Consider the following 14,099-nt stretch of genomic DNA (forward strand, 5'->3'; position numbering starts at 1 on the left):
TTAATCACGATTAAACCAAGTGATTAATTTATTCACTAACCTAACCTATTGTATTCCTAGCCTAATCATGATTAAACAGTGTGATTAGCCCAAATCATTTCTAATTTTCCTATTTACCAAGTGGCATTTAAACAAGCTGCACACTTTATTCAAAATTTCTAAATGTAAATTGATGCAATACTGATTTTTCTTGGTGGCATTTAGATTTTCTCACCTAGGGGGACATTTTCAAACATATTTTTTGTTTTTTGATTTTTTTTCTTTTCTTTTCCTTTCATTTATTTATTCTATTTTTCCTGTCCCTGTTGACAGTGTTGGACCCGCCAACATGTCAGAGCATCTCCTCGATAAGAAGTCCCAACTAGACCTTAGACCATTTGGAGTAGGAGTCCCAGTAGTGGGTAGTACAGTATCGCCTTGGCTGTGGTTGCGCGCAGAGGTAAGTAAGATTTCCTTGTTGGTAGCAAGGGTGTGACCTTGCAACAAGTCAAGGAAGGTGAATGAAATACTCTAACACATGGAAGGGGGAGTGATTACGCTCTTAGAAACCTATGATAGCACACAACTTGAAAGGGAACACACGAGCAGAAAGACATCATGAGATGTAAAGAGGGATAGTCGATGATCCAAAGTGATGGGTTATATCAACAACATGTTTCGATAAGATTCATATAGACACATACAGAATAGTCCATACATACATGAGTAAATAACAACTATATACATCATTAAAGTAACCAGGATAGTCTAACTACAATAACAACATATGCATGAAATGTGTTGTCTCTATTATATTAAAAGAGTGCAAGATCCAATCATACATACAAAAAAGACTTCCACTTGCCCCGATAGTGAAACATTACATTCACTGCCGCTTTCTCCTCCAAAGAGATGTACTAGCTCTGCACTGTGGAGAAGCCAAGGCTCTTTACAATAGATTCCAACCTTTCTCTAAGTTACACCTATAGGAAGCTTGGCTCCCAAAGGCCTGTACAATGAGTTATGAGGTTCTATAAATAGCAAAGGGTGGGGTGACCCCTAGCATTCCCCTTTGTGACTCTTCACCTACCCTCATGACTCTTCAACTACTACGTGAATGTTACATTCTACTATCGACATTTGGTCTTTCACTTTTATAACATGTTTATATTACAATATGCACATGTACCCACATGAGACAAAATAGGCTTGAGTAAGCCATGCAAGACATCACTAATACTCGGATAGTTCTGGGAAGACTAACTCTTCGACATCCTTGGGATGATTCATGGTGGAAAATTAATGCCAAGCTTGGTAGTCTATTATGGTGTCTGCGTACTCTGTGGTGACATCCTTCTGAAAGTGAACTCTTTCCTCTATTTCATCCGGTACACTGATTTGGCACCTCTGTCCAACTCATCAGATAACATGCACATCATAGTCTTGAGTGCAACTGGACCAACAATATACTAATGCATGGTGTCTATGCTCATCTACAAGTCTATGTTGGTGGCTACGCGCATCAACTGATCAAAGTACATGTCCATCTCCAGTCAGAATTGGTTCTTTGACTTCACCTCAATGAGTGTGCCAATGGATGGGATCACATGTGCGCAATGACATCCATGCTCCTGAACACCCGTGCATGTGAATCCTGGAAACTGGTGATGAACTGCGGGAGTTCCTCATAGTTCTGGATCTGACTCCAGATACGTGCTTTCAACTTTACTCCCTTTGGATTCATCATCTTTGGAAAGTGAAATGGGGCTAATTTGCACCTCATTGTCCATATTTGCATGTGATCAACAGTAGTGCATAGATCTGACAAAATGTGTGCTTTCCTAGCATAGCGTTGCTTCTAACCGTTGAGATGGAAAAATGACTTATGCACGGTGATGAATCTGAAGTACAGCTTCCACATGACTGTCTCGAGAGACGATACTTCATCTAGTATCTCTCTCCTCAACTCTGCTTTGGTGGATACTGTAACCTGCTCTCCTCCTTGCTTAACCGCTTATAACTCTTTAGCCAGCGCTCGTTCTCAACTATCAATAATCTAACACTTGATTTGGTGGCTTCGACATATGCTTTGGTAGCATCAGCTAATGCATTTAGATGTTTGCACACATTGAACACTATCACTCACTCTTCAAACGACACAGGGGATACCTGGCCATCCAAAGTAGGCACTCTACGCGATTGCACAACTCTATGTTGTGACTCATCGAAAGATATGTTGTGCATCTCTGCCTCCAGATTGTCTTCAAGGATTTCATTATCTCCTTGATCCCTTTAGACTTTCTTTGCTTTTGGATCTAGTGAAGCCGGTGGGGTGACCTCTTGGTTCTGAGGCATGAGGTCAATATCTTAATTTGACTCTGGCTTAACCATATCGGTGTCCATCTATTCTAGCATCTATTCAATCTCTTGGGAAAATTCCTGCTCCTATGACTACTCACCATGGTTGCTCTGTGCCAGCTGCTCGGATGAGTCAATAACATGTATGGGTGTAATTTCATTAATATTTGCATGTTTTGCCTCCTGTTGTCCCTATTCTTGTTGTGCTTCCTTCTCTCTTCTATCCAACTCTTGTTCTTCCCTAAGTTGTTACTTCAACTCCTTTTCTGTTTCCTCCAGCTTTTGTTTCTCCCTATGCCTTTGTGCAATCCTTTTGTCACGTTGTCGCCTCTTAACCCCAATATCCAAATTTTCTCTCAACACAAGTGGATATTCTTTGAACTTGCAAGTTTTCTCCACCTCTGCATTTTCAACAACCTTCATCTTTCCTTTATCAAACGCAGGTCTGCTTCTGTTGATGATGCTACTCTCTCGAATGTTGTTTCCTTTTGCTTTAATAACCACTCTAAAACTATGTTGACTGGTTCATTGAACCTTGAGAAGTGATAGCAATATCTCCATGGGTCTTCCTTCAGCCAATGACATGCCCCATGGATCCAAGGATGATGCACTCTCACACAGTGGTCCTTCACTAAGCAATTCAGGTCATATGGATTGAAACTTCTGGTGCCAAAGTTGAATCTCTTGAATTCCTTCGTCTTGGCCTCAACATGCTTGAGATTTCAGATCTCATACAAACCGATCTGCAAAGGAAGAGTGGGCCGTGGTGTCTTCTTCTTCCTGTGTAGTCTAGTGGACGACCCTGTTAAGATGTGATATGACACTTCTTGCATGACCAACTTATTGATCCATATTTAAACAAGAACGCAATAAAGTACAAAAATAAACACAAATATAGAGATACAACAGAAATAATACTTCATTTCATTAATGGAGAATACTGAAATATGCTTACAAACAGAAATGGAAATAAACTAGCTCGGGCGATGGTAGCTTATCTCTGAGAAGAGATGTGGCGGCTACATGCCTCTGAACTCCTTATAATGAGGATAAAGGGCCTTTTTATTATTGAACAATAAGAGAAAACCCTAAACAACCAAAACCCTAACCCGAGGAGATGTAACACCAAGAGTTTATGGGCCCCGTTGGGGTGAGTTGGACAGCCAACTTCTCGAGGTCGCGACTTGGTCATATTATCTTCGTTTGACGCGCATGATAACCCATTGGAAATATCTCTCTAAGGACTACGATGGAAAAGATGATTCTGAACAAATAACCATTGGTGGTAGATTTCCAAAAAAACGTCATTTAGGGCCTCAAAACGGCTCCGGAAGTTTAGGACCCGAAAAACTGCTAAAAATAGTAAACGGTGCTACAATTAAGGAAACTGAAAAACTGAAAGAAGCAATGGTGGGGGTCCAAGCAAAATTGGAGGGTGGCCACCAATATCCACTTGGATCATTCCTCCCCCCTTAGGAAGTAATGGTCCCCATTGCGTTGAGTTCCTCCATGAGATGAGGAAACTTGTGCTAAACTTGGTCCCTGGTGAGCCACTTGCCCTGGTGAAGGATTTGGCCTGCTTTGACAACTCGATACAGTTGGATCTTCTATTGGAGAGTGTGCTTGACCTATGTGTCCATGATCTGATCAGTTGCAGCTTGTTCCATGCAATCTAGATTTAACTATGTTGGTATGAGTTGTTCTGTAATGTCAGATGTGTCTAGTAATGGTGGAAAGTATGGTCGAAGGCAATCCACATTGAACACTGGGTGTAGGCCAAGGAATGGGGGAATTCTGAGCTCAAATGCATTGTCCCCCATAGCCTTCGTAATGGTGTAAGGACCATATCGAAGTGGTCCGAGTTTCCGATAGGCTCCTGTAAGGCGTTCCTTTTGTAAATGCAACCAAACTTTGTTGCCCACCTAAAACTTGTGTGGCACCCGATGTTGATCATGTCATTGGATGTACTTGGCATTTGATTTCTCCAGAATTTCGTGGACCTCATGGAAGATATGTTGGGTGTGCTCAATGAAATTGTTTGCCTTATCTATTTCAAACTGGACATGAGTCGAATCTTCCTGAGTAGTTGCAAATGGCATGGCCACATCAATGGGACATAGTGGCTGAAATCTCAAGCCCACCTGAAAAGGGCTATGGCCAGTCGAGCTGTGGAGAGCCTAGTTATAACTGTGCTAAACATAGGGGAGGCTCTCATCCCATGTCCATGGATGCTTTGAGTTGCACATGTGCAGAATATGTATGATGATCCTATTGACAACCTCTATCTAGCCATCAGTTTGGGGATGGAAGACTGTGGACTTAGTGAGTTTGGTGTCCAGCATCGACCAGAGATTGGACCAAAATGTATTGAGGAACCTAGTGTCCCGATCTGAGATGATAGACTGTGGGATTCCAAAGTGTACCCACACTCATTCAAAGAAGAGTTTAGCAGTGGCTTCTGCTGTGATATTCTTCATGCAAGCCATCATAATTTCCATCTTCGAGAACCTATCGATGACCATAAAAACACAATCGTTTCCATGCTTAGTAGAAGGAAGGCTCGACATGTAATCCATGGAGATGGATTCCCAAGGTCGACTAGGGGTAGGCATCGGGGTATATAGGCCTTGCTTCTTGATGGTCGGTTTGGCAATGGTGCAGGCAGTGTAGGATCTGATGTACTTCCCGACATCCTGTTGATGAGCCCCAAAAATGGATAATTATTTGGGCTCATTCAACCTCCTAATTTGACTTAATCCACCATTCTCATTAGTTTATTGCATGTTTTTTATTATATTTATGCTAATAGAGTGAATTTGGTTAGTCATTATGCCAACAAGTCTAATGGGTGCTTTGTGTAGCCTTTTTGGTCAACTTGGAGACAAAATTGAAGGTCTTAATGAGCACTTGGCAGCCAAATTCGTGGGAGAACAAGGGAGAGGATTTGTAGGAAGGTGTCCCCTTCATTTATGGGCCCTTACCTCGAATTCTCCACCATCAGCTCGGAGTTCAAGTGCCACCAAATCAATTAGCACAAGGGCAGCCAAGCAAGTCAAGTAGGACTGCTGTTAACTACAAGTCTTGGGCAGCCGAGTCCCTAAAGTTTAGGAGGACTGTTGGGTCCTCAATTTGTATAAATAAGAGGGCTGAGGGCCTCATTTCAGTTAGTCAATTTGGTTAGCTAGTGGTTAGTCATTTTGTAGCTGGTAGTTAGTCATTTCATAGTCTTGTTGTAGTCATTTTGTAATTCGATTTTTAGGCAATAGATTAGTTTTGCTGTCAGCTCATTTTCAAGTTCTCCTTGTGGACAGTTTTGATGTAACTCTTCATTTCTTGATCAATAAAGATGAATCCAGCTTTGCACCAGCTCTAAATCTCTCTTAGGAGGCTGTAGCTCTTGGGGTTGGGCCCATCTCAAGCACCCAGTACCTCCTTTGTTTACCTTTATGTGTCTTTGCTGCATTCTTAGAATAAAATCTGTTATTTAGATCTAAATCTTGTTTTGTTATTTAATTTGTTTTTGATGAGTAAAATAGCTTTTCATGCTCAGATTTAGTTGATAAGTTGTTAACAGAAAAAGCTTCAAGAAAAGGGCCAACAAACATCTGTGGTTTCACCTCTCCCTCAGTGGGATCAGGAGCTGTGACTAGGATGACTTTGCTGCCCACAAAAACACTGACTTTGCTTTGCCATGCAATCATTAGTGTTTGGTTTTCACTTGCAGAAGTTGGTTACATGTTCAGATCTTTGAATGCTTCATTGCATAGTTAATATACATGGTTTCCTTGCAAATAAAGCTGTTGTCCATTCTTGTTACTGTTAGCTAGATCATATTAGGGTAGCATAACTAGTTTTTCATTTTCTTGCATGTCTTTCTTTGTTCAGTTTGAAAAACCACTTGCAGAGTACCTATTACCCTTCCTTACCTGCACATACTCCATCCAACCTACCTGTTTCATCCTTCACTCAGAACCCTTACCTTACATTTACCTCATTCGCTTACTTTGCCATGATTCTCATCTTCTTGTGCAACATTGTTTCATCCCTCCTTGAACAAATCTCACCATCTGCGCCACTCCTCGACTCCATCCTCCAAGTCTTGAACTCCCCTACATCCCTATTTCACCTCCATACTCATTCGTCCACCTTTTTCCCTCCATCCATTCTCCAAAATCCTCTTTTCAGAACATCCTGTAGAAATCTCTGAACATCCTGTAGAACCCCTGCAGACTTCCTGTAGAAGCTCATAAACACGGTTTCTTGGTAGCCAAGCTTTGTGAGACTCTTTGGAAGGGTGTTAGGGACCCCTTAGACCCTCTCTGAACCTTCCCAACCTTTCCCAAGCATTTCCCCTCCTTGATCCACCTCTGCACAGTCAAAAATAGTTAAAAGCACATGCATGATAATTCCAACAACTTAATCAAAAATACAAAAAGATGTTTTCTTCAGATAGAGGTAGTCTAGACACATGTATTTTACCTTCATAGAAGTAATGGCATCTCTTTCAGTAGTTTTCATGCTCTCCTTTGCGTCAGTAGGACTAGCTGGTAGAATTAGGGTTTGCTAGGGTTTGCGTTTCTTTTTGGCTTTCAGTTTCTTTTTGCAATTAGATTAGCTTCCTTCAAGTTAGCTTTCATCCATCAATTAAAAAGATTCTTCTAAGAGCTCATAGAAGTTGGCTTAAGCTCCTAGTGGACTTGTGCTAGCTGACCAAGTGACAGCTGCGGCAAGAGCTAGTACTTGTGCATACAGCACCGTCGCTTCCAAGTTTGTTACGAACTACCGGGTTGATAAAATTAAAGAAGGGAGTTCCAAGAGTTGTAGCATTATTGCTACAATACTGGAGCTCACCACCTGTCAAAGATTCGGCCAGTAGAAATACTTCTGCACTACTGCCGCTATTTTCTCGACCCTAAAATGCCCAGCAGCTTGACTGTAGTGTGCTTCCTAAATCATCTTGGCACGCTCGCTTGAAGGAACACAAAGGTGACCCAGGTGGCATAATAGGGCATCCTGGAGGTGAAAATCTGGAACATGATGACCCTCCAAGAGTTTTTGGTATGTGTGGCTGAATTATGCGTCGCTTTCGTAGAGAAGTGGCCAACCAGAAGTCTCGTGACCATATGAGTTGAGCACGGTGGTTAACGCCATGATCAGCGGTCGACCGAGGAAATTTGCAACATTATTGGTGCTGCCCTTCTTATACTTGATATTCAAATGGAATTGTTGCAGGTATGTTTACCACTTCTAATGATGATCATTCTACAACTTCCCTTGGGTCTGTATGAACTACAAGGGTCGGCGGTCTGTGTGGATGACTGTTTCCTTCCCCAAAATGTAATGATTCCATTGTCGTCAGGCCTACATAATGGAATACATCTCTTTGTCATAAGTGGGATACTTCCAGACTATGTCTGAAAGTGTCTCACTGTGATATGCCACTGGATGCCCGTGTTGAGTAAGGACTGCTCCAATAGCATAGTCAAAGGCATCTGTCTTGATCTCAAATGGTTGTTGCAAGTCTAGTAATGTGAGCACTGGTGCTGAGCAAAGGCGATGTTTCAACTCTGTGAATGCCTTCTATTGAGGTTCAGACCAAAATATTTTTTCTTTCGCTCCTCCCTTGGTGACTTGACTCAAGGGCCAAGTGATATGAGAAAATCCCAACACAAACCTACGGTAGAAGTTGGCGAGACCCAGAAAGCTACGGAGCTCTGTCAAAGTGGTTGGAGATGGCCAATCCTGAATGACTTGGATCTTGGCTAGATCCACATGCACCCCCCATTCATCAATAATGTATCCCAGATACTGAACCTGGGTCATGCCAAAAGTGAATTTCTCCAAATTGGCACATAACTTGTGTTGCCGCAATGTTTGGAGAACCTGTCGGATGTGGTGGAGGTGCTCTTCCCAACTCTAGCTGAAGATCAGGATGTCATCCAAGTATACCACTACAAATTACTTGGTGAATGGCTGCAAGATGTCATCTATTAGCCTCATGAAGGTTGCAGGAGCATTTGTCAACCCGAAAGGCATAACCAACCATTCGAAAAGGCCCTCCTTGGTTTTGAAGGTAGTCTTCCACACATCGGAGGGTTCGATTGGTACCTGGTGATATCCTGACTTCAAATCAATCTTACTGAAATATTTTGGCCCCTTCAATTGGTCTAGAAGGTCATCAATCTGTGGGATCGGGTACCTATTCCGGACAATGATCTTGTTCAACACCCGATAGTTAATACAAAGTCTCCAAGTCCCGTCCTTCTTCTGTACCAACACGATCGGGCTCCCACAGGGTGATGAAATTGATCGGATGTGACCTTTCTGCAGCAGCTCTTGAATTTGCCTCTTGATTTCATCGTTCTCCATAACATAGCACTGATAGATTAGTCCATTGGGCAGTGGTGCACCTGGGGGTAGGTCGATGGAGTGCTTGACCTGACAGTGCATAGGAACCCCCGCAGGGGAGGTGAAGATGTCCTCGTAGTCCTCCACGACCTTGTCCATCTGTAGTTGTCATGTGGAGGGGCCCTGTTTGGAGGTCGTGGCCACTACCTTCTTCTTTCCTTGAGGGCATATCATCAGGAAACAAATTTCTCTGTTTTGGAAATGAGCTTACTGCATTGTTTTGTAGTAACCAAAGAGATGGTGATAGGTGGTGCTACCTCTGGTATCCTGTACAACTTATTTCCCAAAGTAACAATAATAGCACGAGCCCTTGATTCATACATAGCATTTCGCTTCCACAAGTATGGTTGGCCTAATAATACATCACAAACATCAAGGGGAGAAATGTCACACAATGCCTCATGTGTGAAGGGCTTGATGTTGTATGGAAGGTGACACTCTTGGCTCTCGCGAAGATCTCGTCCTTGGTGAAGCCACCTGATGGTGTACGGTTGTGGATGTGTTGTGGTTGGTAAGCCCAGCCGCTTCACGACCTCTGCCAAAATGAGTTTCTTTTTGGTCCCGCTGTCAACAATGAACTATAGCGGGGAGCCCTTTACCCACATCTGGGAGTGTAAGAGGCATTCCTCCTCCTCTGGATCTTCGGGTTCCTCCTTATGGATCTTCGTGGTGGCAACGGTGGTGTTGGGCTCCGCATCTATAATCTATTTCCCTTTGTCATTCCCCTTGTCGGGTTCTAACTCAGAGTCGGAACATGCATCTAATTCTGAAGGCTTTAGCTCAGCCACTAGTGACTTCTTGGCTCGACATTCACTTATGTTGTGAGTGGAGCTCTTATGGAACTCACACCACTTTTCTTTGCTTGCGACTTTGGCGGGTTGTCCTGGGCTACCCCGTCTTGGCTTCGTCCTTTATTCTGTGGTTTGGGGGCACCTTTCCCCTGCTTCAGATTAGCAGATCCAAAGTCTCGCTTCTTCTGTTTAAACTTTTGTTCGATCTTGACGGCATGTCGGTATGTTATGCTAAGCGAGGAGATGTTCAGGAATTCTCTTTCGCCCTAGATGTACCTGTGCAGGTAGCCGCGGTATTTGAGTACCAAATGCTGCTCCGAATCCTTGAAACCCAAATTTGTGCTAAGGGTATGAAAACTATTGGTAAACTCTGGAACGTCTTGGTCCCTTCGTTGCTGCAGCATGGTCCACTTTATGTATTGATCTTCATAGCTTCTGATAGGGTAGTACTGCTCCTTGATGGCAGCCCGGAATGAATTCCACGTGGGTGTGGCTGAAAACTATGAGTCCATACCTTCATCCTTCTGCTCACAGTAGGTTTCCCACCAGTCCTTGATGTGGGGGGTGGCTTTGAGAAGAGCGAAAGTAATCTTTTCTTGGCCAGAAAAATCATGAATATAAAAATACCCTTCTAGCAGATTTAACCATTTATCTATAGCATCTTCATGTATTTGACCCTCAAATATGGGAATGTCAAAGTTAACTTGTACCTTAAAGGGTGTAGCGCTTCCATAGTAGCTACTAGAAGTAGATGTGTTTCCCCTGGATAGCTGCTGAAGGATCTGGGCAAAGTTGTCCATCACCACGTTCCTTTGTCGCTCGAGGGCCTCTTCGAGCAAGATTTTGATAGGATCTCCTGCCCCCTCATCTTTCTTTTCATCCACCATGGGAGGCCATTGGGATTTGTAAGGCTGTTCTTGCAAAGGTTCGACTAGTTCAAACCCTAACTCCTTATATCCTGACCTCGTTGGGGACATCCAAGGAAAAACAAAGAAAGAGTAGACCGCTCTGATACCACTGATCCAGATTTAAACACAAAATCTCTGGTGGTAGATTTCCAAAAAAACGGTGTTTAGGGCCCAAAAATGGCTCTGGAAGTTTAGGACCCAAAAAACTGCTAAAATAGTAAATTGTGCTACAATTAAGGAAACTGAAAAACTAAAAGAAGCAATGGTGTGGGTCCAAGTGGAATTGGATGGTGGCCACCAATATCCACTTGGATCACTTATCCATGGAAAACTTCGGTAAAACATGTAGAGCCTTCTCAGCAATATACATCTGTATGAAGGTTCCAAGGGGCGAGGCATACCAATCTATTATGTCGATCAATGCCTCCATCATTGCCTATGACATGCAAGGTGGATCCTGATCAAATATCATCATGTATACCGGGGTGACAAAGTGGTATTATAGTTGTATGATAACTCCATGGAAGTTGCATTTGGAGAACAAATTACAATAAGTGTGCACAGAGGTTTCTGAAGGTGTCCATGCCCAACCCAAGCCTAGGAAATATTGATGGGCCCGGACTGCATCATGTATGTAAGCGGACATGAAGAGGTTTGCTTGTTGACCCTTGGGTGGATGTCGGGCTTCTATTACTTGTTCCTTCAACCTGAGAACCAACATGTTGGACCAATTGAAAGTTATTCCTTCTCTCACCAGTTGATCCAACACAATCACCCAACTCTACAGGAAGGTTTTTGTGCTCTCTTGGTCATATAAGAGGGATGAAAAGATGACCAAGAGCTAATACTACTTCTGCAATATCATTGTATTGTAAACCTGGTTGGGTGTTGTCCTGAACTTGGACGAATATTTTACCCAGCTCTTCAAGATGTCTCTTGATTTTGCACTGTTGTTGGGTCTGGTGAAGGTTGTATCCATCATGATCACTGATTGCAGCAAGTGATACATCTTCTGAAAGTCCTTCGCCCTGAAGGTAGCAAGTTGTGTTCCATTGACACTGCTCAACACCATTATCTCGGGATCAATATGCGACACAATCTAGTGGATCATGTTCGCGCACGGAAATTTAGGATACCTGCATGAAATCCAGTACAAGCTAGACTTGTGTATGTTGAAATAGACCCTATGGTCTTCCAGATTCTCCTCAGATGTGCCTGAAAAGGTGTCATTGATGTCCTGCCATTTCATCTTGATATGCTTGTCTATGAATAACTTAGTGTCTTCATAGGTGGGCAAGCTCATAAACACTTTCTCAATTGGATCTCCAGTTGCACTCTTAACGGTGTCCTTTGACCCTGCTCTCTTAGAAGCCATTGTACCTGTACTAGTGAGAGACAGATGAACACCTGTGATACCTAGATACAACAAAACACTCATGGAAATAAAAATGTCAGTTGAAAACCAAAACAACTTGAGGACTAACATGCAACACACCTGGGTGACTCACTAGAAATATTGCGCAATTTTCACTGGGAGGGTAAGAGACTAACTTCCAAAATTGCGGAGAACACAGTCTGGACAGTCAATGGGCTGACTGAATGCTGAAACTGCGCAAATCATAGTCCATATTGGTCTACTGAGGAGTGAAGCGGCACAATTCGTAGTTTCAATCAGCAATGATTGCAACCCAGAAAGTTGCATCTGCACAATTCCCAGGGCCAGCGGGCACTGCCTCTCAGAATTGCGCAGAGAAATCCTAGAGGCCAGTTTTGGGCCAGCTCTACACAATTTCTGGAAGGAAGGAAAATTATTCACTGTCATAAATGTGTTGTGCAAGCTGGACAAGGAAAGGTCCAAGCCAAGGCAACCCAGACCCGCCAATGGGTGGATGAAAACATGTAAAGGTTGAATGCATGGTGAAGTTGAGTGCAGACAAGAGTGAATGATCATGCATGCAAGCAATGAGTGCAAGATTCAGAAAATAGGAAAACAAGTAAGTGTGTGAAGTGAGTCCTCGTAATGGGGACTGTTAGTGTAGAAACATTGTCATGCATGTGACAACTGTTATGAAAATAGCTCACAAAAAGATAGAAAAGATAGATCAACGACTTGAAAATCAGCCTCTTCGAGGGGGCAACCTCCTTTACATTATGCAAATGAAAAATTCTTCGATGACACAAATGACAAGGCCTCCTTTCTATATATAGCAATCTAATGGGGTTGCACTAATAACAATAAGGGGTTACACTAGTAGTATAGGGACCCAACATGCCCCTCTCCTTCAAAAAGTGTTGTCCTCAACGCTTGAGAAGTTTAGGATGCTTTTGTATAAAATTCTCATCCTCCCATGTGGAATATTTAGTGGGTAAGTTCTTCCACTTGAAGAGATACTCTAAAATTGATTGACTTCGTAGCTTTCGATTTCTTTTTTTTTGTGACTGCTTTCAGTTCCAATATGATTTTTCCTTCCTCGTCAAGTTCTAGAAATATTGTTTGAACTGGTATCTTCTCACCTATAACCTTCATTAAGCATGAAACATGGAAAACTAGGTGCACTCGGGAAGATGCAGGAAACTCCAATTTGTATGCCATAGTACCAATCTTTTGTAATGACTTGTACGGACCATAATACTCTGGTGATAATTTATTATCCTTCTTATCTTTCTTGAGGTACATTTGTTTGTATGGTTGTAGTGGTAGAAATACCCAGTCACCTACATCAAAACTTCTTTCGCTGTGATGTTGATCTAACTGTTGTTTCATTCTATTATGTGCCAAAGTGAGGTTATCCTTTAAGAGTTTGAGAACTTTTTGTTGATGCTCGATGTGATCTTCCACTGCTTGAACATTAGAATTTTCTTTTAAAGATGATGTGATGGATGGTGGATGATATCCATAAAGTGCCATAAATGGCATAATTTTTGCTGAAGTATGGAAGGAAGTGTTATACCACCATTTTTCCAGAGACAACCACTTGACCCATTGTGTCTATTTATTAGATACAAAGGAATGAAGATATCCTTCCAAAAATTTGTTCACTATCTCAGTTTTCCCATCAGATTTAGGATGATAAGATGAGCTATGAGCTAACTGAGTACCCAAATATTCCACCTCTTGTACTCCAAAGAAACATTTGGAGTTTTTGCATATAATTGTTTCTCCTCCAATAGTTTGAGCACCCTGTCAACATGTTGAACATGATCCTTCCAAGACATGTTGTAGATAAGTATATCATCAAAAAATACTAACACAAATTTTATAAGAAAGGGTTTGAAAATGGAATTCATCAAACCTTGAAATGTAGAAGGTGCATTGGTAAGGCCAAAAGGCATGACCAAAAATTCATAAAGACCCTCATGAGTTCTAAATGTTATTTTTGGAATGTTTTCAGTCTTCATTCTGATTTGATGATATCCTGAACGAATATCATGAAGTAAATTGCTCCATGTAATTCATCCAAAAATTCATCAATGACAGGAATGGGAAATTTATCTTTAATAGTAATCTTGTTGAGCTCCCTGTAATTCGGACACATGCACCATGATCCATCCTTCTTGTGTACCAATACCACTAGCGCAGAGAAAGAACTTTGACTAGGTTTAATTATACCAACTTCTAGATGTCTGTAAGGCTTGATGTTTGGGGGAATACTTC

The sequence above is a fragment of the Pinus tabuliformis genome, chromosome X, assembly GCF_031772625.1.
Source record: "Pinus tabuliformis cultivar Carrire ecotype Pingquan chromosome X, CPIR1, whole genome shotgun sequence".
Classification (NCBI taxonomy): Eukaryota; Viridiplantae; Streptophyta; class Pinopsida; order Pinales; family Pinaceae; genus Pinus; species Pinus tabuliformis.